This window comes from Dama dama, chromosome X (assembly GCF_033118175.1).
Source record: "Dama dama isolate Ldn47 chromosome X, ASM3311817v1, whole genome shotgun sequence".
In the NCBI taxonomy this organism is placed as follows: domain Eukaryota; kingdom Metazoa; phylum Chordata; class Mammalia; order Artiodactyla; family Cervidae; genus Dama; species Dama dama.
The window spans coordinates 130,478,469-130,506,127 of NC_083714.1; the positions used below are offsets into that span (position 1 = coordinate 130,478,469).

General features: G+C 39.1%; 1 non-coding gene across 1 annotated transcript; it reads left to right on the forward strand.

Moving 5' to 3' along the window:
* Positions 1-5,540: 5,540 nt before the first annotated feature.
* On the forward strand, positions 5,541-5,647 carry LOC133053386 (U6 spliceosomal RNA). The gene has a single exon (XR_009692279.1). It is a non-coding gene; the product is annotated as a U6 spliceosomal RNA (small nuclear RNA).
* Positions 5,648-27,659: the final 22,012 nt, after the last annotated feature.

Sequence of the window (27,659 nt, forward strand, 5' to 3'; positions counted from 1 at the left end):
TTAATTTCTTCTTTTTCTAGTTGCCTTAGGTGTAGAGTTAGGTTATGTAATTGATTTTTCTCTTGTTTCCTGAGGAAAGGTTGTATTGCTATGTACCTTCCCCACTTAGCATTGCTTTTACTGAATTCCGTAGGTTTTGTGTTTTTGTGTTTTCATTTTCATTCATTTCTGTGCATATTTTGATTTCTTTTTTGATTTCTAATGTGATTTGTTGGTTATTCAGAAGCGTGTTGTTTAGCATGCATATGTTTGTATTTTTAATAGTTTTTTTTTCCTGTAGTTGAAATCTAATGTTACTGCATTGTGGTCAGAAAACATGCCTGGAATAATTTCAATTTTTTTGAATTTACCAAGGCTAGATTAATGGCCCAGGATGTGATCTGTCCTGGAGAAGGTTGCATGTGCACTTGAGGAAAAGGTGAAATTCATTGTTTTGGTATGAAATGTCCTATAGCTATTAATTAGGTCTCACTGGTCCATTGTATCATGTAAAGTTTGTGTTTCCTTGCCAATTTTCTGTTTAGTTGATCTATCTGTAGGTGTGAGTGAGGTATTAAAGTCTCCCACTATTATTGTGTTACTGTTAATTTCCACTTTCATACTTGTTAGCATTTGCCTTACATATTGTGGTGCTCCTATGTTGGGTGCATATATATTTATAATTATTTTATCTTCTTCTTGGATTGATCCTATGATCATTATGTAGTATCCTTCTTTGTCTCTTTTTACGGCCTTTATTTCTAAGTCTGTTTTATCTGATATGTGTGTTGCTACTCCTGCTTTCTTTTGGTCTCCATTTGTGTGAAATAATTTTTTTTCCAGCCCTTCACTTTCAGTCTGTATGTGTCCCTTGTTTTGAGGTGGGTCTCTTGTAGACAGCATAGATAGGAGTCTTGGTATTGTATCCATTCAGCCAGTCTTTGTCTTTTGGTTGGGGCATTCAACCCATTTACATTTAAGGTAATTATTGATAAGTATGATCCCGTTGCCATTTAGTTTGTTGTTTGGGTTCGAGTTTATGCACCTTTTCTGTGTTTCCTGTCTAGAGAAGATCCTTTAGCATTTGTTGAAGAGTTGGTTTGGTGGTGCTGAATTCTCAGCTTTTACTTGTTTGTAAAGCTTTTTATTTCTCCTTTATATTTGAATGAGATCCTTGCTGGGTGCAGTAATCTGGGTTGTAGGTTTTTCTCTTTCATCACTTTAAGTTTGTCCTGCCATTCCCTTCTGGCTTGAAGAGTTTCTATCAAAAGATCAGCTGTCATTCGTATGGGAATCCCCTTGTGTGTTATTTGTTGTTTTTCCCTTGCTGCTTTCAATATTTGTTCTTTGTGTTTGATCTTCATTAATTTGATTGCTCTGTGTCTTGGGTGTTTCACCTTGGGTTTACCCTGTTTGGGACTATTGGGGTTTCTTGTACTTGGGTGGCTATTTCCTTCCTCATTTTAGGGATATTTTCAACTATTATCTCCTCAAGTATTTTCTCATGGTCTTTCTTTGTGTCTTCTTCTGGGACTCCTATGATTTGAATGTTGGGGCATTTAACATTGTGCCAGAGGTCTCTGAGGTTGTCCTCATTTCTATTAATTCTTTTTTCTTTTTTCCTCTCTCCTTCATTTATTTCCACCATTCTGTCTTCTACCTCACTTATCCTATCTTCTGCCTTAGTTATTCTACTGTTGGTTCCCTCCAAAGTGCTTTTGATCTGAGTTATTGCTTTATTCATTATTGATTGACTCTTAGTTATTGCTTCTAGGTCCTTGTTACACATTTCTTGCATCTTCTCAATCCTTGTCTTGAGTCTATTTATCTGTAACTCCATTTTGTTTTCCAGATTTTGGATATTTTTATTATCAATATTCTGAATTCTTCTTCAGGTAGATTCCCTATCTCCTCCTCTTTGGTTTGGTTTGTTGGGCATTTTTCATGTTCCTTTACCTGCTGAATATTTCTCTGTCTTTTCATTTTGTTTAGATTGCTGTGTTTGGGGTGGCCTTTCTGTATGCTGGAAGTTTGTGGTTCCTCTTTATTTGTGGAGGTTCCTCCCTGTAGGTGGGGTTGGATGAGTGGCTCGTCAAGCTTTCCTGGTTAGGGAAGCTTGCGTCGGTGTTCTGTTGGGTTGAACTGTATCTCTTCTCTCTGGAGTGCAGCGAAGTGTCCAGTAGTGAGTTTTGAGGTGTCTATGGGTTTGGTGTGACTTTTGGCCAACTGTGTTTTAATGCTCAGGGTTATGTTCCTGTGTTGTTGGAGAATTAGCTTGGTATGTCTTGCTCTGAAACTTTTTGGCTCTTGGGTGGAGCTTGGTTTCAGTGTACATGTGGAGGCTTTTGGATGAGCTCTTGTTGATTAATGTTCCCTGGAGTCAGAAGTTTTCTGGAATTTTCAAGTTTTGTATTTAAGCCTCCTGCCTCTTGCTTTTAGTCTTATTGTTACAGTAGCCTCAAGACTTCTCCATCCATAGCACACCGATGGAAAAACCTCTAGGTTAATGGTAAACAGATTTTCCACAGTGAGGGACAGCCAGGGAGGTTCACAGAGTTCCATGGAGAAGAGAAGAGGGAGGAGGGAGATATTGGTGACCAGGAGGAGAAGAGGGAGAATCAAAAGGAGTGAGCCACATCTAGCCAGTACTCAGTTCCCTTAGTGTTCTCCACAGCCCGGAACACCCAAAGAGATTCACAGAGTTAGGTAGAGAAAAGAAGGGGGAGTAAGGAGATAAAAGTGATCTGGGGGAAAAAAGGAGAGTCAGAAGGGGGAGAGAGCAATCAAGCCAGTAATCACACTCCTAAATAAAAATGGGTACTGAAGTTTAGATTCTTAAAGTTACAAAATTGATAACAAATACCTAAAAGCAAAAATTAAAAATCTAGAGTAAAGGTTAGAGTCTCAAAAATACAATATAAAAAGAACAAAGCAAAATCACAAAAATTATAAAAAATATATATATAAAATTTGCTTTAAAAATAGGGTCTTTAAGTGCTCCGGCCTGGTGCACTGGGAAGACCCAGAGGAATCGGGTGGAGAGGGAGGTGGGAGCGGGGATCGGGATGGGGAATACGTGTAAATCCATGGCTGATTCATATCAATGTATGACAAAACCCACTGAAATGTTGTGAAGTGATTGGCCTCCAACTAATAAAAAAAATAAAATAAAAAAATAAAAAAAAAATTAATTCAAAAAAAAAAAATAGGGTCTTTATTTTTGCAAGGACATAGTAGGTTATAAAAATGAAAATTAAAGGAGTAATAAAGATTTTAAAAATTAAAACAATGATAATAATAAAATATAACTAGGCATTTCTCTGGAGCTATTGAGGGCAGTGTGGTTCAGTTTTAGATTGTTCCTTGTCCCAGCTTATACTTCTCTAGTTTTATAGGCCCCTTCCAATGCTTAGTCAATGCTAACTACAAGGTTTTAATCTGTTGTGCCTGTTACTTCCAAAGTGGTTCTCTCTTCTTTGTTTATTTTGGCTTCCTTGTTTGCAAGTCTCTTCAGTGTCTACTTTCCACCCTGACACAAGGTGGCGAAGGTGGTCACTTATTTAGGCTCACTTGTTCAGTTGTGCTGTGGGGAGGGAGGAACAATGCAGAGAATTATCACTGGTACGTACGCAGAGTGCTCACAGTGTATGGACCACACTGGGTTTTTCCCAGCTCATGGCATGTGTGCTTTCCCATCTAGACTGCTCAGGCTCCTGGTTGCTTTGCAGGGGAACTGTCCCAAGAGGGCCCTGGGTTTTGTGCACTTACCAGGTCTAAGCTGATCAGGTGCAGGTTCTTGGGTACTCCACAGAGACACAGACTCGGTTGGGCCTGCATTTTGTGCCCTTCCCAGGTCCGAGCAGCTCAGGCGACAAGGTGCTTGGCGAGCGCAGTGTCCCAGGTGGTCTGTGCATCTTAATCACCTCCCCAGTCCCAGCCACATAGTTTCCTGGGTGCACCACAAGAGTGCCGACTCAGATATGCCATGTGTCACCTCTGGGGAGGTGATCTCTGGCTGTGACCCTCCTGGCAGATGTCAACCATCCAGGATTCCAGGAAGACTTGGTTAGCAACTGGGAGCCTACTCACAATTTGGTTGAAGATGCCTTCCCTGGAGCTGATATTGCCCCTTGCCTTCCGGCTCTGGCTGTTGCCTGCATGCCTCTCTGTCTCCAGCAGGGGGGTGGGCTGGTACGAAACCAGCTAGCTCTCTTCTGGTATTTGCTCAATCCTTTGTTCTGTGAGCAGGCCCGGCTGTGCCTTAGGTTAGAGCTTTTGACTGGAAACTTCTCTCTCTCTCCTTTTTCTTTTCTCCCTCTCTGGCTATCCTACAGTTTGGGTTGCTATCTCACATTAGCTCCCTCAGATTGTCCTCCTGGCATTCAGGCCGGGCCCTTACTCTAAGCATGCAGTCCACGCCTCCCTGTTCAGCCCCCGCTCGCTGCTGGCAGACATGAGCCTCTGGGCTACTTCTCTGCTGGGAGTTGAGGTTAGGCACGTATTCTGTGGGTTTTCTTTTTTCCTCCCGGTCATGTTGCCCTCTGAGATTCCAAAAGTTCCTGCAAATTCGCCAGTGAGAGGGTTTCCTGGTGTTTGGAAACTTCTCCTCCTTCATTACTCCCTCCCTGGGACGAGTCTCCATCCCTAACTCTTGTCTCTCTTTTTGTCTTTTATACTTTGTCCTACCTCCTTATGAAGAGAATGGGCTGCCTTTCTGGGTGCCTGGTGTCCTCTGCCAGTGTTCAGAAGTTTTTTTTTGTGGAAGTCGCTCAGCATTCAAATGATCTTTTGATGAATTTGTGGGGAAGAAAGTGGTCTCCCTGTCCTATTCCTCTGCCATCTTAGGACCACCCCCTCTCAAAGTTGTATGGTATAGCAATTTTTATTATATCATCAAAATTTTCAAACCTAATCCAAAGTGGAAAGAATGGTATTATATAATCAATATTATATCACCCATCTTCAACCAGCAGACAGATACAGTTTTTAAAGAGTTATGTTGTTTATATTTGGTTGGTTTCATTTCTGAAAATATTTTAAATAGTGTTGTTACATATAGGTAATATATAATATAAATAATAAATATATGGTGTTTGCATGCTTTGAAGTATACTTGAATGGTATACCTATACTTTGGCAATATGTCTTTTTCACTTGACAACATATATTTTTAGGTTTCTTATAAAATATTCCTTCTGTGGGTCAGTGGTTTTGGCTGGACTTAGGTTTTCCTACATCAGTTGAGATAATTATGTTTTTTTCCCCTTCATTCTGTTAATGTGGTGTATCACATCGATCAATTTTTGTATGTTGAATCATCTTTGCCTTCCAGGAATAAATTACACTCAGCCATGGTGTATAATCTTTTTAATATGCTGCTAAATTCAGTTTGCTAGTATTTTCTTGAGGATTTTGCATCAATATTTATAAGGCTGTTGGTCTGTAGTTTTATTTTCTTGAAGTGTCTGGCTTAATATCAAGACAATGCTGGCTTCATAGATTCAGTTGGTAAGTGTTCCATTGTCTTCAGTTTTTTTGAAGAGTTTAAAAAGGATTGGTGTGTGCTCGCTTCGGCAGCACATATACTAAAATTGGAACGATACAGAGAAGATTAGCATGGCCCCTGCGCAAGGATGACACGCAAATTTGTGAAGCGTTCCATATTTTTAGGTGCTTATTAACTGTTCCCCAGATTTGTACAAGTATTGGATAACTCCTTGAGTTTACAGCTGTATAAATTTTAGTGCAGAAAATAAACTTTTTTTGTTAAAAAAAAATAAAAATAAAAAGGATTGGTGTTAGTTTTTTAAAGGTTTGATATAATTCAGCTTGAAGCTATTAGATTTAGTTCTTTGTTGGAGATTTTTTATTAATGATTTAATCTCTTTAATTTTATAGGTTTATTCAGATTTTATGTTTCTTTGTTATTCATTTTTTCAATTGTTTATTTACTTATTGGCTGCTCTGGGTCTTCATTGCTGCGTGAGGGCTTACTCTAGTTTTGGATAGTGGAGGCTACTCTCTAGTTGCGGTGTGTGAGCTTATTGTGGTGGCTTCTCATGTTGCAGAGCACAGGCTCTAGGTGCATGGGCTTCAGTAGTTGCAGCTCAAGGGCTCTAGAACACAGGCTCAGAAGTTGTAGCACATGGGTTTAGTTGCCTTGTGGCATGTGGGATCTTCCTGGACCAGGAACCTGTGTCCCCTGCCCTGTCAGGCTTCTTACCCACTGGACCACCAAGGAAGGTCTGTTTTCAATTTCAATAGATTTTATGTGTCTAGGAATTTGTTTTATCTAGCTTTTTGGCAAATGTTTGTTCCTAATATTCTCTTCTAATCCTTTAAATTTTATAAGGTCAGTAGTAATATCTACACTATCATTTTTCATTTTTGTTATTTGTATCTTTTTTTCTGTCAGTCTAACTAATGGTTTGTCATTTTTGTTGTTCTCTTAAAAGAATAAACTTTTCATTTCATTGAACTAGTATTTTTAAAACTTTTTTCTCTGCTCTAATATTTATCTTTTTTTCTTCCTTATGCTGGCTTTGTGCTTATTTTGCTCTGATTTTTATAGTTTCTCAAGATGTAAAGTTAGATTTTGATTTGTGATCATTTTTTAATGTATGCATTTATGGCTATAAATTACACTTGGAGCCCAGCCTTTACTGTATCCCATAAATTTGGGTATATTCCTTTTTTCTTTCTTATTCCTTTTCTTCCCTCTTTTTTATACTTTCATTTTTTAATTTTTTAAAACCTATTATACTTATTCTACATTTATTCCTTTGCTTGCCTTTCCTACTGTTCTTTTCCCCTTGCAGTTAATCTTTAAGGTATATAAATCTTATTCATCTACCTCTGTTTAACTTTGGATATCTATACTTGCTTTCTTTTTCTTCTTTCCTTTCCTCTCAGCATATTTGTTAGTTTTGTATTCATTGCTTTATTCTTTACTTGGCACCTTGCTTTAGTTTTGTTTTCCGGTTTGTACTTTAGTTATTTTTGTTCCTAACTGGTAAATATAATTTTTTATTTGCTTTGTTTGTCAGGTCAGTCTACTGTACTTTATTTTTGTTGGACTGTTCTGACATTGCTTATGGGTGTATATGTATATGTGTATATCCCATTATTTTAATTATTATTTGCCTGATTTTGTAATTGTCATTTGTCTGGGGTTCATCTTTGGTTTCTTGATTCTGGGTATTTGATTTAATCTCACTTAATGCCATAACAAACCACTTATGGAATCTTTGTTCCTGACAAGAGGTCAAGCCCTGAAACTTTGGAGTGGTAGCACTGACTCCAAGACTCTAGACAACCAGAGAACTAACTGTTGGGAGTATCAAATAGTGAGAACTCACACAAAGGAAACGACTTGAATACAAGACCCAGGATCACCCAACCACCTGTAGCACCCTGTGCAGGAGGGCTCATCTAAACAACAGAAAACAAAAATACAAACCAAATCAGCAGACAGGATTACCACCTTACACAGCCATGCCTATCAGAGGAAAAGCAAACAAACAAAAAACTGAGCACAAATCTCACCCTATACAAAGCTAACACAAACCACTGGACCACCCTTAGGAGTGCAGAAACCAAAAGGAAGAAAGAATACAAACTTGGAGCCTGGGAAAAGGAGACCACAAGCACAATAAATTAGAAAGAAATAATGAAATGGCAGAGAAATATTATGCAAATGAAGGAACAAACTAGAAACACAGAAGTCCAAATAAATGAAGAGGAAATAGGCAAACTACCTGAAAAAGAATTAAGAATAATGATAGTAAAGATGATCAAAACCCTTGAAAACAAATGGAGAAAATGCAAGAATCAATTAACAAAGACTGAGAAGAATTAAGGCATTCTCTGGTGACTCAGACAGTAAAGTGTCTGCCTACAATGCGGGAGACCTGGGTTCGATCCCTGGGTTGGGAAGATCCCCTGGAGAAGGAAATGGCAACCCACTCCAGTACTTTTGCCTAGAAAATTCCATGGATGAAAAATAAACTCAAAATGTATTAAAGATCTAAATGTAAGACCACAAACTATAAAACTCCTAGAGGAGAACATAGGCAACACACTCTCCAACATAAATCACAGCAGGATCCTCTATGACCCACCTCCAAGAATATTGGAAATAAAAGCAAAAATAAACAAATGGGACCTAATTAAACTTAAAAGCTTTTGCACATCAAAGAAAACTATAAGCAGGGTGAAAAGACAACCTTCAGAATGGGAGAAGATAATAGCAAATGAAGCAACAGACAAAGGATTAATCTCAAAAATATACAAGCAGCTCATGGAGCTCAATTCCAGAAAAATAAATGACCCAATCAAAAAATGGGCCAAAGAACTAAACAGACATGTCTCCAAAGAAGACATACAGATGGCTAAAAAACACATGAAAAGATGCTCAACATCACTCATTATCAGAGAAATGCAATCAAAACCACAATGAGGTACCATCTCACACTGGTCAGAATGGCTGCTATTCAAAAGTCTACAAGCAATAAATGCTGGAGAGGGTGTGGAGAAAAGGGAACCCTCTCACACTGTTGGTGGGAACGCAAACTAGTATAGCCGCTATGGAGAACAGTGTGGATATTCCTTAAAAAACTGGAAATAGAACTGCTATATGACCCAGCAATCCCACTGCTGGGCATACACACCAAGGAAACTAGATCTGAAAGAGACACGTGCACCCCAATGTTCATCGCAGTGCTGTTTACAATAGCCAGGACATGGAAGCAACCTAGATGCCCATCAGCAGACGAATGGATAAGGAAGCTGTGGTACATATACACCATGGAATATCACTCAGCCATTAAAAAGAATTCATTTGAATGAGTTATAATGAGATGGATGAAACTGGAGCCCATTATACAGAGTGAAGTAAGCCAGAAAGATAAAGACCAATACAGTATACTAACGCATATATATGGAATTTAGAAAGATGGTAACGATAACCCTATATGCAAAACAGAAAAAGAGACACAGATGTACAGAACAGACTTTTGGACTCTGTGAGAGAAGGCGAGGGTGGGATGTTTTGAGAGAACAGCGTCGAAACATGTATATTATCTATAGTGAAACAGATCACCAGCCCAGACTGGATGCATGAGACAAGTGCTCTGGCCTGGTGCACTGGGAAGACCCAGAGGAATCAGGTAGAGAGGGAGGTGGGAGGGGGGATAGGGATGGGGAATACATGTAAATCCATGGCTGATTAATGTCAATGTATGACAAAAACCACTACAATATTGTAAAGTAATTAGCCTCCAACTAATAAAAATAAATGGAAAAGAAAACCCATTGATCATCTACCTAGCTTTGAAAGATACCTATATTCTTTTTTATTTGCTTCAGTCAGATCTTCTATTATATAAGGAATAAAGTTTTATGTTACAGTTGAAGATTCTTAAATGCCCCTTTTCAATCACATCTCCATTACCCCTTCTCCAGAGTAACTGTCATCCTAATCATGGAACTCTTTAAGTCCCACATATATTTGTACTCTTTAGTATCTGTGAACAAAATGTATGTATTGTATAGTTTGCATTTTATAAAGCTTATAAATGTTATGTTGTAAATGTCTATGAATTGCTTTTTTGTCAACATTGTTTTTGAGATTTATCAGTGTTCATTCATTTTACTGAATAGAAAAAAATATACAGTCCACATTATATGAACTTGACTACAATTTGTGCCATTCTCCTGATGATCTTCTGTTTATTCTATTTATTATTGAAAGTGGGTATTAACTTGTGCAGCTGTTATTGTAGAACTATCTATTTCTCTCTTCAAATCTGTCAATGTTCCTTTATGTATTTTGGGGCTCTTTTGTTTGGTGCATATATGCTTATAATTTTTTTATCTTCTTGGCGAATCGATCCTCTTAGCAATGTAAAATGTCCTTTGTTTCTTCTAATGATTTTCTACTTAGACTATTTTTTCTGATATTAGTATAATAATGTCAGCTCTCTTTTCATTACTACTTGTATAAACTATCTTTTCCCATTCTTTCACTTCCAATCTGTTTGGGTTTTGGATCTGAAGTTTGTCTCTTCAGATCTGAAGTTCGTCTCTTGAATACAGCATATAAGTTGATCATATTTAAAAATCTATTCTGCCAATTTGCATTTTATTTTTACTGAAGTTTTGTTGACTTCAAATATTGTATTGGTTTCATGTATATAGAACAGTGATTCAGTACTTTTACAGCCTATACTCCATTAAAAATTATTTCAAAGTAATGGCTATAATTCTCTGAGCTATATAATATATCCTGTTGCTTATCTATTTTATACATTGTAGTTTGAATCTCTTATTCCCATACCCCTAACTTGCCCCTCCCCTTTCTTCTTCCCTCTGTTTACCACTAGTTTGTTTTCTATATCTGTGAGTATGTTTCTGTTTTGCTTAGTAAAGGTATAAGAAATACAGGAAACTAACAAAATGGCAGAAGTAATTCCTTCTTTATATTTAATTACTTCAAATATAAATGGATTAAATTCTACAATTTAAAGGCTTAGATCATATTTTTTTCTATTGAACCCCTTTAGTGACTTTTTCATTTCATTTATTGTACTTTCCAGCTCTAAAATTTGGTTCTTTTTATGACCTATTTTTAAACTGATTTTCTCACTTTGTTCATATATAGTTTTTCTGATTGCTTTAGTTCTTTCTCACATTTTCTTTGATCTCTTTGAGCATATTTAAGACAGTTGTCTAGTAAGTCTGATGCTTGTGTTTTTTCAGGGATGATTTATAGAGATTTATTTTGTTCCTTTGAATGGATCATTCTTTACTGTTTTTTGCATTCCTTGTGATTTGTGTGTAAGTGTGTAAAACAGACATTTGAATGTTGCAACTCTGCAAACCAGATTTTTCTCTTTCCCTTTTTTTCTATTGTTGAAGGCTGTGATAGTCTTTTGCTTAGTGATTTTCCCAAATTATTCTTTCAAAGACTGTTTTCTTTGATTTGTATGTTCTCTGAAATCCCTGTTTCTTAGCTTGAGTTCAGCTAGTGTGTTTACAGATATTTCTTGAATACCAGGAGCTAAAAATAATAAACAGATAATAAAAACCACAACCAAATGATATAAATGAAAATGTCTCTCCAAGCCTTTGTACCTGGGCTTTGTTCTGGGATTCTCCTTGCACAGTTAACATGGCTTGCACTGAGCCTAGGGGTTGGCCCAAGCTGAAAGATTACAGTCTTCTCAGTTCTTTTCAGAGCATGTATCTTGCCCTGGGCATGTGCACAGCTTTCTATATAAATTCTTCCATATACACAGGTGCTGTTGAATGTCCTAATTTGCTAAAGAAATTCTCCCCAACTTTTGCTTCTGGACTTAGGCAGTTTATTGTATAGTCCAGCATTAGTCTTTTACCCCAGGTGTCAATGGGTTGTTAGTTGGGCTTCCAGTGTTTTTGAACAATGCCCTGGGCTTTTCTGACCTTAGTCTGAGTCTTAGTTAGGTGAATGATAAATACATTGTATCAGTTGTTCAGTTAACTCCCAGACAGGTTAGAACAGACGTACACAATAACTTGTAAAAAGATCTGCTTTGTTTTCTCTTGGACCAGGAACCAGACAGAGTCCCACAGAGAAATCTGCAGTAAGGACAAGTAACAACTCCACAGAACTCTCCTGCTGTTTTGAAGTTGTCTTTTTCTGATTCATTGTCTAATTGATTGCTGTAAACCTTTGGTTTCCAAAGTTCTGAGACAGTTGTCTTTTTATAGTTCCTGCTTTTTTTTTTTTGATGTTTTTGTGGAGGAATGAGAGCTTGGAGCTGCTTACTCTGCCATTTTTTTCTAAATTGTATCATGAAGTTCCTTTTAAGAGAAACTCCCCATTTATTACCCCTAAAGAGGGGAATGTGAGCTAAGAAGATGAAGCAAATAGCATCAGGAACTGAGGCAAAAAGTATGTTTATCAGGAGATCTTATGATTTGGAAACAGCAGCCAGGGGGCCTCTTGGCAGATTTGAGGAAGCAAATATTTAGGAAACAGATACTGAGAGCTACAGAGAAACCATAAATAAGAGATCCTGTGGCCAGTGAGAGAAGAGATTACGGCTAATCTCCAGATTTCTCCTGGTTCCCATGTCTTTCCATTTCCAGTGCCTGTGTATCCTTATAACAAACTCTAATAGTCAAAGTTTCTTGTATGCTTTCCTGTTTTTCACAACCTGTAGACCTCAACCTGGCACCATCCTCAAAGACTTCCATAACTACTTAGACTTTCATGAAATGTGTATGAGTCACCTCCCTAATATGGCTTATATTTCTCTTACAAGGCCACCAACATTAATAATGAAAAGGAAAACATGAGAGCAAATGTCTCCAATGAAACCAACTCAACACACCAGATATGGCTGAATTCATTCATTCTTAAAAAATAAGCAGTTGCCCCCTTTTTTTTTTGTTTGGCCAAATTCAAAGCATAGTAGAAATTTGAATTTATCTTTGGACCTTGTAAATTCCTCTTTTTCTTGTAATGGAATATTGTAGTGGAAAGAATCTTCATGAAAAGATGATAGATGCATCTCAGGTGAACTTATTCAAGAAAAGTTACAACTGTATTTACTCAAAGCAGGCATGGAGAAGCACATTAGAAGGGAGACAACTGCCTTCTAAGAGGGTAGTGGAGACAGAAGGCAAAATAAGCACTAAGTTAGACGATTGTTCAGATAATTGCTTTTTGAGTACAAGAAGGAAATGTGCTCCAAGCAACTGTATAATACTGAGGGTGAGTAATTATACTGTGTACAAAATGCCCCTGCTATTGGTGTGCTTAGAAACTTCTAAAATGGATGGGACACCAGAACCAGTCTGCCTGCTTACAATTTGAGTCAAAAAAATGGAAAATTCCTTGGGGAGATTTGAGGACTCGAATGATTCTTGTGGAAGTGCTGCTGACTGAAAAGTGGCAGGTGGTTGGTGGTATGTTCTCACTGGGATAAATACCTTTTGAGTCTATTGGCAGACATCTCAGGGGCCGACACTTGAATCAAGCTGAAGGGATACAAGGGACATTGTTCCTCTTGTTTTATTACCAGAAATAAAGTTTGGGTAAATGACGTATTTCTTAATCATTTTTCCCCAACTCATTTCTTTTTTAAATAAGCATAAAAATCTCATTCCCTCCATTAATGTTATTTCAAATTAATGAGTAAATTAAAATGTGATTTAAACTAAATCAGTGTAATGAGACAAAAGAATACTTCATTTTCAAACTAAAGACCAATCCTTTTAAAGTCACTAAACAAGATAACAAAGCTATCAAGTTGAATTTGAAAGTCAGTTTATCAGGTTATCAAGTTAATCAAGTTTCTTGAATGCTTTAAACGTTCTGTAGCCTTCACTTTTGTATCTTGTACCTCTCTCTGTAGAGATAGAGAGGTGTATCACATATATATATCACACCTCTCTTAAGAGAGAGTTATAAAAGAGCACAAAATAGTTGTTGTTAATACATTTGTGAAACAAGACTTTCACATTGAAGTTAGCTACCATGACAGAGTTATGATTCTACTTTGAATCAAGAAAAGATGATGTAAGTACCACAAAAAAGGCATAAACAAGTACTATTGGAAGGAAATGATAACAATAAATTGTTTATGCCAGAAAAGGCTTCTCAGGGTGGGTTAGAGTTGTCCTGGGCCTTGAAAAATTAGTAGGAATAAGATAGGAAGAAAGATGGGATAGCTTTGCAGTCCTTTAGGATCCTGTTATCTTTCAGAGAATGTCCTGACTCTGAGGACACTATGTATACTATCTCCTCATCCCACTGTTGCACCTCTAAAATTTTATTGAGATCCTTGTAAACCCTCCCTTCAGTGCCACTTTGTAGTGTTGGGAACATGGAAAACATGTAATAATTGTTTTGGGTAGGCCGAGTTATGCTTGCTCCTTGGAAGGGAAGCTATGACAAACCTAGGCAGCATATTAAAAAGCAAAGACATCACTTTGCTGACAAAGACTAGTCAAAGCTTTGGTTTTTCCAGTAGTCATGTACCAGTGTGAGAGTTGGACCATAAAGAAGGCTGAGCATGAAAGAATTGATGCTTTTGAACTGTGGTGCTGGAGAAGACTCTTCAGAGTCCCTTGGACAGTAAGGAGATCAAACCAGTCAATACTAAAGGAAATAAACCCTGAATATTCATTGGAAGGACTGATGTTGAAGCTCCAATATTTTGGCCATCTCATGGAAAGAGCTGACTCACTGGAAAAGATACTAATGCTGGGAAAGATTGAGGGCAGGAGGAGAAGGGGTGACAGAGGGTGAAATGGTTGGATGGCATCACTGACTCAATGGACATGAATCTGAGGAAACTCCGGGAGATAGTGAAGGATAGGGAGCCTGGCATGCTACAGTCTATGGGGTCTCAAAGATTTGGATACGACTTAATGACTGAATAACAACAACCAAGGCCAAGGTACAGCCAGTGACTTATATAAAAGAATCTAAATAAACTGGTTGCAAAGAGAAGGCACTTTTCTTGGCAAAATGGTAGCCTGCAGCTGAACTTCATGATAGTCTAGGTTGATCCTGGGCCCTGATGTTGAATTCCTATCTTGCTCTTACATGGGAAACCAAGATAATGTGCCTTCTAAGTGGTTTGTAGTATCTTTGTCTCACTGAGATTTTGGGTCCTAAATAAAATGGATAGACATTTTTAAAAAACTCAACTTTTCATATATAATCACTGTCTGAAATGCCATGAAAAATGAACATGCTATCTGAATTCCATGGGCAAAACTTGGTGAGCAACAGACAATTTTAAGGACTCCTATATTGAGTTTTTATGAAGAATAAACTAGTACAAGCAAAGAAAGGAGGAGAAAGGGAAAAACAGAGGATGAGATGGTTGGGTGGCATCACTGACTTGATGGACATGAGTTTAAGTAAGCTCTGGGGGTTGGTGATGCACAAGGAAGCCTTTCATATGGTCCCAAAGAGTTGGATATGACTGAGTGACTGAACTGAGGAAAGAAAGAATTGTTACCAAGGCTAAGGCCTGGAATGCAGTGCAAGCTCCTTTTAATTGTGCCTGCCAGCCACTTTGCTCTTTACCCCACTTGCCCTGTTTTTATTTTCTTCCCCTGCTCTGCATTCAGAGTCAACTCTGGAGTGTTTTGAAAGCTCACCATATGCCCTGAAGCTCTTTTCTCTGAAAATAGTATAGAATTGACCACTTAAGATTGTTTCCTTCCATTACTGTTCTCTTTTGAGCTGAGTCTAAGTGTTCTACGAGTCTGTTTGGGCTCCATTTCCACCTTTGTTGCTCTATGGGTATGTCATTTAGCCTCTTTTCAGTTTAGGGTGTTCTAACCTTGAGGGAACAACAACAAAAAACCCCTAAAGATCCTTGAGATGCTTTCTTTGTAAACTTTCAGTTGATTTGAGCTTGATTTTGGCCACAAACTAAATCATTCAAGTATCATCAGTGTTGGCTTACTCTTTTCCTTTCCCACCTTTAGTCCTGGGACCCCAGCAGTTATCTCACCCATGCCTAGAGCATTACAGATGAAAGCATCACATGATAACTGAGGCTTTATACTTAGAATCTTTAAAAATTTTATATGGCTTCTTAACAGCAGCAGGGTCAAATTTGTACTCCTTAGCATGGCCAATGGATCTTTAATACGTGACTCCAGTATACTTTTTACAATCCAGTGTGGTGGGTAACTTGCCTATACCTTGTATATATCCTTGTGGAAGGGTATGTACTTCCACACTACCAGGTCTTTGCTCACACCAGAGACTCTCTCCTGAAGACCCTTTCCCTAACCTACTTCTACAGTCTTCAAGATCCAACTAAATATGTCACTTCCTCTATACATTTGACTTTGTTGTTACTGTTTTAGTCGCTAAGTCCTGTCCGACTCTTTGTGACCCTGTGGACTGTAGCCTGCCAGACTCCTCTATCCATGGTATTTCCCAGGCAAGAATACTGGAGTGGGTAGCCATTTCCTTCTCCAAGGGATCTTCCCAATCCAGGGATCGAACCCATGTCTCTTGTGTCTCCTGCATTAGCAGACGAGTTCTTTACCACTGAGCCACCAGTGTATAAGCCACCAGTGTGGGTGTATAAGCCACCCACATTCAACTTATACCCCACTGACAAATTAAGTTTTCTTAACAGTGGTTTGAGTCAAGATAGGCCAGGTTTTCCTGTAGTAACAAATGACTTCCAAATCTTAGTGATTTAAGTTTAGTTCTCATTTATGTTATATGTCTGTCTCAAGTCAGCCTTTTCTCTCCACTGGGGCCCAGGCTGGCAGAGCAGTTTTCATCTGGGATAATGCTGTCAGTTGGTATAGGGAAAAGCAATGGCTCTTAGCTCAGAATGGAGAATATCAATTCGATTTATATTTCATTGGCCACAAGAAGTCCTGTCATTTGTCATTGGAATGAGGAGGTATAATATACACCCAGAAAGGAGCAGATGATGTATTTTTTAGATTGAGGAATAATTGACATATAAAATTATGCTGGTTTCAGGTGCACAATATGATTCAGTATTTGTATGCACTGTGAAAAGATCGCCACAATAAGTCTGGTTACCATCCATCACCACACAGAGTTACAAACTTTTTTTTCTTATGATGAGACCCTTTAAGATTTACTCTCCTGGAAACTTTTAGATATGCACAATAATATTATTGGTCTTCGTCATGATGCTATACATTATCTCTCCATTACTGATTTATTTTGTAAATGGAAGGTTGTATCTCATGACCCCTTTTACCTATTTTGCCCATCCCCAATGCCACTCCCCTCCTGGCAGCCACCATTCTCTGTAAGCTTTGTTACATTATGTTTGTTTACTTGTTTTGTTTTTAGATGCCACATATAAGTGAAATCATTAAGTGTTTGTTTTTCTCTGCCCTCATGAATGAGATTAGTTTTCTTATAAAAGAGACCCCATAGAAATATTTCTCTGTCTGAGTTATATCACTTAGTATAATCCCCTGTAGGTCCCTCCACGTTTCTGCAAATGGCAAGATATTCCACAGAGACTGGGGATGTGTTTCAGTTTGCTCTCTGTGCAGAACTCTCAGGAGGGTAGCCTTCCTGGAGCTGTCTCTTCAGTGGTCGTAGCCCTAGGGGACCCAGGAATGGAAGCCTCCCTGGCCACAGAGCCAGGCAGTCAAGGAGTGGTCCCTGTGTGCACCATGTATGCCTGCTATCTCTGGCAAGGCAGAGCGAATGCATAGGCTGGGTGCCCACTGGCTGGTTTTAGCCAGGCTGTGGGAGAGTGCGGGGCTGTGGCATACCCACTGTTCGTAGCGAGGCAGCTGTAGTTCCTTACAGCCCTTTGGGTCTCCTGGATGTCAGCCCCATAGGTTTTCAAAGCTTTGTGGCCTTGTCTCTCCAGTGCATGCCCAAGGGTTGGGGAACCTGATGAGGGGCACAAACCCCTCCCTCCTCAGTGAGATGCTTCAGACTTGTGAGAACACTCCCTGTTGTGGGTCACTGTGCTGTGGGTGGGGTTTTGTGCAAGACTGCATCTCCGCCATATCTACCCATCTCGATGTGGGCCCTTAATCATTCACTGTGAAGGAGCAGTTTGTTTAGCTTCTGGTCTTTTTGGGGGTGAATTATCCCTTATGTAGTTGTAGATTCAGTGTGTGCATGGGAGGAGGGCAGTTCTAGATCTTCCCGTGCTGTCATCTTGGACCTGAAATGAGAAGCTTGTATTTTGAATATTAATATAACCAACTCAACAATTCCCTACAACACTTTGACTATGTCACAGTTGTATTTGTTATGTGGTGTTATTGTTTATCTTGTCCCTCTGGCCTCTGAATTCTTTAAGAGCAGAGAAAATGCTTATTTATTTATTTCTATAGTTTACACTGTACCATGAAGGTACATAAGAACTGCTTAATAATTGTTTGTTGACTAACTGGATAGACAAATGAATAAATCATTTTTGGCTTAAACCCTGTTGGGACATTTGAAAAAAAAATACTTATTCTATTTAAAATTGCTCTGTGTCTTGGGAAAATATATTTTTGGTGAAATATCCTTATGGTGTCTTTTGGACCTTCTGCCTCTGAATTATTTTCACAAAATATGAAATCTTTGGGAGCCAGTTGGCATCCTCGTTAGTCACTGGCAATCATCCATTTGACACCAGTGAAAATACAGGCATGCCACATTTCCCACGAGGGCTCTAAGTTAGGGAAACACCCAGCGGTGAGAATACATCATTATCCTTTCTGTTTTCAGATGTCACACATGATGCACTTCCTGTCTCCTGTTTGGATAAGGAGCAGTCATACACATGCTGCTGCTGCTGCTAAGTCGCTTCAGTCGTGTCCAAGTCTACCCGACCCCATAGACGGCAGCCCACCAGGCTCCCCCATCCCTGGGATTCTCCAGGCAAGAACACTGGAGTGGGTTGCCATTTCCTTCTCCAATGCATCAAAGTGAAAAGTGAAAATGAAGTTGCTCAGTCGTGTGTGACTCTTAGTGACCCCATGGACTTCAGCCTACCAGGCTCCTCCATCCATGGAATTTACCAGGCAAGAGTACTGGAGTGGGTTGCCATTTCTGTCTCCCTTATACACATGAGCCTTTGAATATTGAATCAGATTGGTCCACACAGTGGGGCTGGCCTCTCACAAGTGGCTGTGTAAATGATGTTGCTTCAAGTGACTCCAGGATGCTTTTACTGCTTCTGATTGATCATTCCTATAGCGTTTCAGGGCTCCATAAAAACGACTACCATGCTTGATTCAGTGTTAAGTAGTTCCACCTTGCTTCTGCTCCTTTCTCTGTGCCCCTCCCCCATAGAGTTACAGCTTGGCTCTTTTTTCCCCCATTCCCTAACACAGGCACCTTACATTTTAATAATTTCATTTGGGTTGAGAAGTGTAATTTGTGCAACAAAAAACATATGCATTGTATACTGGGTGTTAGGCACTGTGCCTTCTCTTAAGTTCATAGTCTAGAGTGGATGATGGACCATTAAACCAAGAAATAAAGTGTGGTGTGATAAGCATTATGGTAGAGGCATTCTTGGAATGCACAGACATGGGCCATCTGTAATGTGGAGGTAAGCAGTAGATGACATATGACTCTTGAACAATGAATGAGTGTTGTGTAACTTGGTGGTAGATATTTGAGACAGAGGAAATAGCAGGTATCTCCATATGGTACATAGCATGAAGGTGAGGAAGATCATTTAAGCCTTTTGTGAGCTGGTGGAAGTCTAGGATGATGATTTTAGAAAATGATCCTGGAGAGGGGAGTAGGGGCAGGTCATGGTGAGTCTTAAGACATCATTGAAAGCACTGGGCTTTTAGTGAGTTTTAGAATGTTAATTTCAGAGGGAAGAGTAAGACAATGAGTGTAAGTGAAGAGAGGGCATTTCAGGTGGTGAGAAATGGTAAGAGCTATAACCATAGCAATTGGCAGTTAGAAATCACTGTGATAAGAGGAAGTAGAACTAGCATCTGAGTGCTCTCATGTGGTGGTGGGGCCAAAGGGAAGGAGGGAAAGAGAAGAGGCTAGAAAAGCTGGCAGTTTTCTCATGGGTAAATAGTAGTATCTTCTACCCAGATGAAGCTGAATACCAGGTCAAGGGGTTGAAGAATAAGACAGGCTAGGGTGAGAGATAAAATAATAGATTTAAAAATAGTGGATTTAAGAAGCATATATGACACTTAAATGGTGATATGGTGATGTCTAGTAGGTAACTGAGTTAACAGATATAGAGTTCAGTAAACTTGTAGTAGAGAAAGGGAGTTGACAGCTACCAGTGCTGCATCAATTTCAGTTAAATTCAATGGAGAGAGGGAGAGAAAATGAGAGAAAGATTGAGAGAGAGTAAAGGAGGGAGGGAGAGAGAGAGAGAAATAAAAACTATGATCCAAGAAAACAAGAGTCTTTTATTAGTCAGGGTTTTAGTTTCAAGTCATAGGAATTGAGATTGAGCCCTAGTTGATTTAACTAGAGTCACGAGGAAGGCAGGAGGACCAAACATGGAGGTTTCCTAACTAGGATGAGTGCTGCAAATCATGCCAGATGACTCTTTCTTTGCAGATCCCATTGCTGTTAGTATCATAGATTTCACCAACTCTAAGCCACTTTTTACCAGGATAGATTTAGCAGGCTTCCTGCTTTATTCTGTTACTCGTTTTTATACCAGGAAGGGTTTTAACAGGAAATAGATGGCATGCTCAAAAGGGTCACAAAAGAGAATTTGAAGAAGGGGTTAGATATTTGTAAAGGAACAAGAAGGGATGGTGAAGCACTCGGGAGCTAGCAATGGCACCCCTGGGTCTGTAGGGGAATGGAAGGGAGCAGTTACAAGAACCCAGCAAGATCTGGTACTATAGGAGAGAACCCGTGGCCTAAGCTAGAGGAAAACAAGCCATTGCCAAATTACATCTCAGTGAGGAAGAAACAGAGGGAATAGATAGCTCAGCTTCACTCTCCTCTGGCCCTCTTATCTCTTGCTAGTATGTTTCATTGGCCAAATATAATGGGATGGATGCTGGCAAGGAGGACCCAGGGGATGTAGTGTCCACTTCTTGAGCACACAGAGCAGGGTGGGAAATGGATCCAGAGAGGTAAATGTGAATACTGAGCACAACTTCCAGTTCAAATGATTATTTAACTGTGATGTGGTTTCTAGGGAACTTGGGGAAGCAAGCCACTGACATGTTCAGAATGCATACCTGAAGTGAGGCTGTATTCAGATGATTGAGGGGCAAGATAAGCCAGAAAGAATGATAACTGTCCCCTCAGTGGCCAAGGTTAATGCCCTGAGAAAAGCAAATATTCATGATAGAGGCATATAAAGAGCAGACTTTGAAAGCCAAGTAAAATGGTGCAACTAAAGAGGAAGGAAGGAAAACCAGGGAGGACCATAGTCAGATGCAGAATCACTAGTGTCAGAGGGTCAGAGAGGTTGACTGAAACAAGAGCTGTTTCTCTGGGGTGGTAGGTGTGGAAACTATCACCGAAAAGTGAATGAAAGGTGCTGATGTGCTGAAAGTGATTGTATATTACTCTTTCTTTGAATCTTAGTGATTTTTGAAGAAAAGGAGAGAGAAAATGATCATTTGTTTGGGGATGATCATGAATTTGTTTTTGTTTTTCAAATGCCTATTATATTTGAGTTTCTGCCTAGGGTCCTTTGCATGTATTTTATCCATTCGTCCATTGATGGACACTTAGATGCTTTTTTTCTGTATCTTGGCTATTGTAGTTAACTCTGGGATGAACATGAGGGTGCAGGTATTTCTTCGGCATAATGATTTCATTTCCTAAGCAGATATTCCCACAAGTGGAATTGCTAGGACAGATGGTAGTTCTATTTGAATGAGGAATTTTTTTTTAAAGAAGAGGCAATTTGAGTGTTGCTTATGGGTGTGGAAAGAGCTTGTAAAAAGTTAGTGGAGATAATATAGTATACACTATCAAGAGAAATTCCTCCCTCTTACTCTCTTTCTCTCTGTTTGCTCAGTTGTCTATGCTTTATTTTTCTACCTATGTACCTACCTGTCTATATAAATTTTTAAAAGGGATTATCCAAGCTATGCTATTTATGGTTCTTATTTTTAATTATTTATGTAAAAATAACTACATATTGCCACCATAATTTTACCTACTTATTGAAGGAAAATTGACAAGCATAATTATATATATTTAAAGTGTCAGTTCAGTTCAGTCGCTTAGTCATGTCCAACTCTTTGTGACCCCATGAACCGCAGCACACCAGGCCTCCCTGTCCATCACCACTGCCAGAGTTTACTCAAACCCGTGTCCATTGAGTCAGTGATGCCATCCAACCATCTCATCCTCTGTCATCCCCTTCTCCTCCTGCCTTCAATCTTTGCCAGCATCAGGGTCTTTTCCATTTAGTCAACTCTTCGCATGAGGTGGCCAAAGTATTGGAGTTTCAGCTTCAGCATCAGTCCTTCCAATGAACAACCAGGACTGATCTCCTTTAGGATGGACTGGTTGGATCTCCTTGCAGTCCAAGGGACTCTCAAGAGTCTTCTCCAACACCACAGTTCAAAGCATCAATTCTTTGGCGCTCAGCTTTCTTTATAGTCCAACTCTCACATCAATACATGACCACTGGAAAAACCATAGCTTTGACTAGACGGACCTTTGTTGGCAAAGTAATGTCTCTGCTTTTCAATATGCTGTCTAGGTTGGTCATAACTTTCCTTCCAAGGAGTAAGCGTCTTTTAATTTCATGACTGCAATCACCATCTGCAGTGATTTTGGAGCCCAGAAAAATAAAGTCAGCCACTGTTTCCCCATCTATTTGCCATGAAGTGATGGGACCAGATGCCATGGTCTTAGTTTTCTGAATGTTGAGCTTTAAGCCAACATTTTCACTCTCCTCTTTCACCTTCATCAAGGGGCTCTTTAGTTCTTCTTCACTTTCTGCCATAAGGGTGGTGTCATCTGCATATCTGAGGTTATTGATATTTCTCCTGGCAATCTTGATTCCAGCTTGTGCTTCTTCCAGCCCAGTATTTCTCATTGATGTACTCTGCATATAAGTTAAATAAGCAGGGTGACAATATACAGCCTTGATGTACTCTTTTTCCTATTTGGAACCAGTCTGTTGTTCCATGTCCAGTTCTAACTGTTGCTTCTTGACTTGCATACAGGTTTCTCAAGATGCAGGTCAGGTGGTCTGGTATTCCCATCTCTTTCAGAATTTTCCACAGTTTATTGTGATCCACACAGTCAAAGGCTATGGCATAGTCAATAAAGCAGAAATAGATGTTTTTCTGGAACTCTCTTGCTTTTTCGATGATCCAGCGGATGTTGGCAATTTGATCTCTGGTTCCTCTGCCTTTTCTAAAACCAGCTTGAACATCTGGAAGTTCACGGTTCACGTATTGCTGAAGCCTGGCTTGGAGAATTTCAAGCATTACTTTACTAGCATGTGAGATGAGTGCAACTGTGTGTAGTTTGAGCCTTCTTTGGCACTGCCTTTCTTTGGGATTGGAATGAAAACTGAACTTTTTCCAGTCCTGTTGCCACTGCTGAGTTTTCCAAATTTGCTGGCATATTGAGTGCAGCACTTTCACAGTATCCTCTTTCAGGATATGAAATAGCTCAACTGGAATTCCATCACATCCACTGGCTTTGTTCATAGTGATGCTTCCTAAGGCCCATTTGACTTCACATTCCAGGATGTCCGGCTCTAGGTGAGTGATCACACCATCGTGATTATCTGGGTTGTGAAGATCTTTTTTGTACAGTTCTTCTGTGTATTCTTGCCACCTCTTCTTAATATCTTCTGCCTCTTTTAGGTCCGTACCATTTCTGTCCTTTATTGAGCCCATCTTTGCATGAAATGTTCCCTTGGTATCTCTAATTTTCTTGAAGAGATCTCTAGTTCTTTCCCATTCTATTGTTTTCTTCTATTTCTTTGCACTGATCACTGAGGATCCAAGGAGCAAGTGTCTTTTATTTATTTATTTTTTGTTTATTTTTATTAGTTGGAGGCTAATTACTTTACAGTATTGTAGTGGGTTTTGTCATACACTGACATGAATCAGCCATGGAGTTACATGTATTCCCCATCCCGATCCCCCCTCCCACCTCCCTCTCTACCAGATCCCTCTGGGTCTTCCCAGTGCACCAGGCCTGAGCACTTGTCTCATGCATCCCACCTGGGCTGGTGATCTGTTTCACCATAGATAATATACATGTTTCGAGTGTCTTTTAATTTCATGGCTGCAGTCACCATCTGCAGTGATTTTGGAGCTCCCCAAAATAAAGTCTCTCACTGTTTCCATTGTTTCCCCATCTATTTGCCATGAAGTGATGGGACCAGATGCCATGATCTTAGTTTTGTAAATGTTGAGTTTTAAGCCAACTTTTTCACTCTCCTCTTTCACTTTCCTCAAGAAGCTCTTTAGTTCTTTGCTTTCTGCCGTAAAGGTAGGGTCATCTGCATATCTGAGGTTATTGATATTTCTCCCAGCAATCTTGATTTCAGCTTGTGCTTCATCTAGTCCAGCATCTCACGATGTACTTTGCATATAAGTTAAATAAGCAGGGTGACAATATACAGCCTTGATGTACTCCTTTCCTGGAACAACCAGTCTGTTGTTCCATGTCCAGTTCTAACCATTGCTACTTGACCTGCATACATTTCCCAGGAGGCAGGTTAGGTGGCCTGGTATTCCCATCTCTTGAAGAATTTTCCACAGTTTGTTGTGATCCACATAGTTAAAGGCTTTGGCGTAGTCAATAAGGGAGAAATAGATGTTTTTCTGGAACTCTCTTGCTTTTTCGATGATCCAGCGGATGTTGGCAATTTGATCTCTGGTTCCTCTGCCTTTTCTAAATCCAGCGTGAACATCTGGAAGTTCATATTGTGGAAGGATTACCAAGATCAAGATAATTAAGACATCCAACACTTCACATAGTTACTCTTTTTAAAAAATTTTATTTTTAATTGAAGGATAATTGCTTTACAGACTTCTGTTGTTTTCTGTCAAACCTCAACATGAATCAGCCATAGGTGTACATATATGCCCTCCCTTTAGAACCTCCCTCCCATCTTCCTCCCTATCCCACCCCTCTAGGTTGATATAGAGCCACTGTTTTAAATTGTTTAATTAAAGGATAATTGCTTTACAGAATTTTGTGGGTTTCTGTCATACATCTATAAGAATCAGCCATAAGTACATCCATGTCCCCTCCCTCCCACACCTCCCTTCCCCCACCTAGCCTTCAGCCTGTCGCAGAGCCCCTGTTTGAGTTCCCTGAGTCATGCAGCAAATTCCCATTGGCTATCTATTTTACACATGGTATTGTAAATTTCTATGTTACTCTCTCCATACATCTCCCCTTCTCCCTCTTCTCCCACCTTGTCCAGAGGTCTGTTCTCTATGTCTGTTTCTCCATTGCTGCCCTGAAAATAAATTAATCAGTTTTATTAATCTGTTCTATTGTTTCCTTCATTTCTTTTTCACTTATTTCTGCTTTGATTTTTTTTTCTGCTTTGATTTTTATGATCTCTTTCCTTCTGCTGACTGTGGGGGTTTTTGTTTTTCTTTTTCCAGCTGCTTTAGATATAGAGTTAGTCTGTGTATTTGATGCTTTTCTTGCTTCTTGAGGTGTGATTGTATTGCTATAAACCTCCCTCTTAGAACTGCTTTTGCTGAGTCCCAAAGGCTTTGGGTCATTGTGTTTTCATTGTCATTTGTTTCTAGGAATCTTCTGATTTCTCTTATTTTTTCACTACCCTCTTTGTTGTTTAGTAATGTATTGTTTAATCTCCATGAGTTTGTGTTTTTTTGCTGTTTTTTTTTTTCCTGTAGTTGATATCTAGTCTTATAGTGTTGTGGTCAGAGAAAATACTTGATTTGATTTCTTTTTGTTAAATTTACTGAGGCTTGATTTGTGGCCCAAGATGTGGTCTATCCTGGAGAATATTCCATGTGCACTTGAGTAGAATGTGTATTCTTCTGCATTTGGATGGAAAGTCCTGAAAATATCAATTAGATCCATTTGGTCTAATGTTTCATTTAAGGTTTTGTGTTTCTTTATTAATTTTCTGTTTTGATGATCTGTCCATTGGTGAAAGTGGGGAGTTGAAATCCCCTACTATTATTGTTTTGCTGTCCATTTCTCCTCTTATGCCTGTTAGTGTTTGCCTTATGTATTGAGGTGCTCCTATGTTGGGTGCATAGACATTTACAATTGTTATGTCTTCTTCTTAGATTGATCCCTTGATCATTATGTAGTGTCCTTCTTTGTCTCTTATGATATTCTTTATTTTAAAGTTTATTTTGTCTGAAATAAGGATTGCCACTCCAGCTTTCTTTTGGTTTCCATTCACGTGGAAAATCTTTTTCCATCCTTTTACTTTCATCCTGTATGTGTCTCTAGGTCTGAACTGGGTCTCCTGTAGGCAGCATATATATGGGTCTTGTTTTTGTATCCATTCAGTCAGTCTGTATCTTTTGGTTGGTGCATTTAATCCATTTGCATTTAAGGTAATTATTGATACATATATTCCTGTTGGCATTTTCTTGATTTTTTTGGGTTTGTTTTTGTAGATCTTTCCTTTCTTTTGTGTTTACTTGCTGTGTAAGTCCCTTTAATATTTGTTGCAAGGCTGGTTTGGTGGTGCTGAATTCTCTTAACTTCTGCTTGTTCACAAAGCTTTTGATTTCTCTGTTAATTCTGAATGAGATCTTTGCTGGGTATAGTAATCGTGGTTGTAGGTTTTTCTCCCTCAGAACTTTAAATATACCCTGCCATTCCCTTTTGGCCTATAGAGTTTCTGCTGAAGATCCGCTGTTAATCCTATGGGTTTTCCCTTGTATGTTACTTGTTTTTCCCTTGCTGCTTTTAGTATTCTTTCTTTGTACTTAGTCTCTGTTAGCTTGATTAATGTGTCTAAATGTGTTTCTCCTTGGGTTTAACCTGTAGGGGACTTTCTGCTTCTTGGACTTGATGGAATATTTCCTTTCCCATATTGGAGAAGTTTTCAACTATAATTTCTTCAAAAATTTTCTCATTGCCTTTCTTTTTTTCTTCTTCCTTTGGGATCCCTATAAGTCGAATGTTGGTGTATTTAATATTGTCCCAAAGGTCTCTGAGGCTTTTCTCAATTCTTTTCATTCCTTTCCCTTTATTCTGCTCTTCAGCAATTATTTCCACCATTCTGTCCTTCAGTTCACTTATTCGTTCCTCTGCCTCAGTTATTCTGCTATCGGTTCCTTCTAGAGTATTTTTAACTTCAGCAATTGTATTATTCATCTCTTTTTGCTTATTTATTTTTTTTATGTCCTTGGTGATTGTATTAACTGTGTTAAATGCTTCTTGCATTTTCTCCACTCTATTTTCAAGTCTTTGGAGAATCTTTACCATCATTATTCTGAATTCTCTTTCAGGGAGATTACTTATTTCCTCTTCATTTATTTGGTCTTGTGAGTTTCTACCTTGCTTTTTCATTTGTGCTGTATTTCGCTTTTCCCCCCCCCCCTAACTTGCTCCACTTGAAGTCTCTTTTCCCCAGGCTTTAGGGTTGTATTACTTCTTTGTTTTGATTTTTGCCCTCAGAGGGAAATGTTGGTGTGGTGGTTTGTGTTGATTTCTTGTTGAGGGTGACTTGTGCCTGTGTTCTCATTTCAGGGAGCTTAGCCTGCTCCCCTGGAGGCCTGGGGTCATCTGCTATTGCCTAGAGGTTGCTTTTTAGGAGTTGTTATATATCTTGCTGAGTTTTTGATGTATTTGGTGGGGGAGGGGGGTAGGCTGGCGATCTCCCTGCCATATTCCTCTGCCATCTTCCGTCTCTGCCAGAGCACCTGTTTGAGTTTCCTTAGCCATACAGCAAATTCCCATTGGCTATCTATTTTACTTATGGTAACGTAAGTTTCCATGTTACTCTTTCCATGCATCTCACCCTCTCCTCCCCTCTCCCCATGTCCATAAAGTCTGTTCTCTGTGTCTGCTTCTCCACTGCTGCCCTGTAAACAAATTCTTCAGTACCATTTTTCTAGATTCTGTATATATGTGTTAGAATACGATATTTATCTTTCCCTTTCTGGCTTACTTCATTCTGTATAATAGGCTCTAAGTTCATCCACCTCATTAGAACTAACTCAAAGGCGTTCCTTTTTATGGCTGAGTAATATTCCATTGGGTATATGTCCCACAA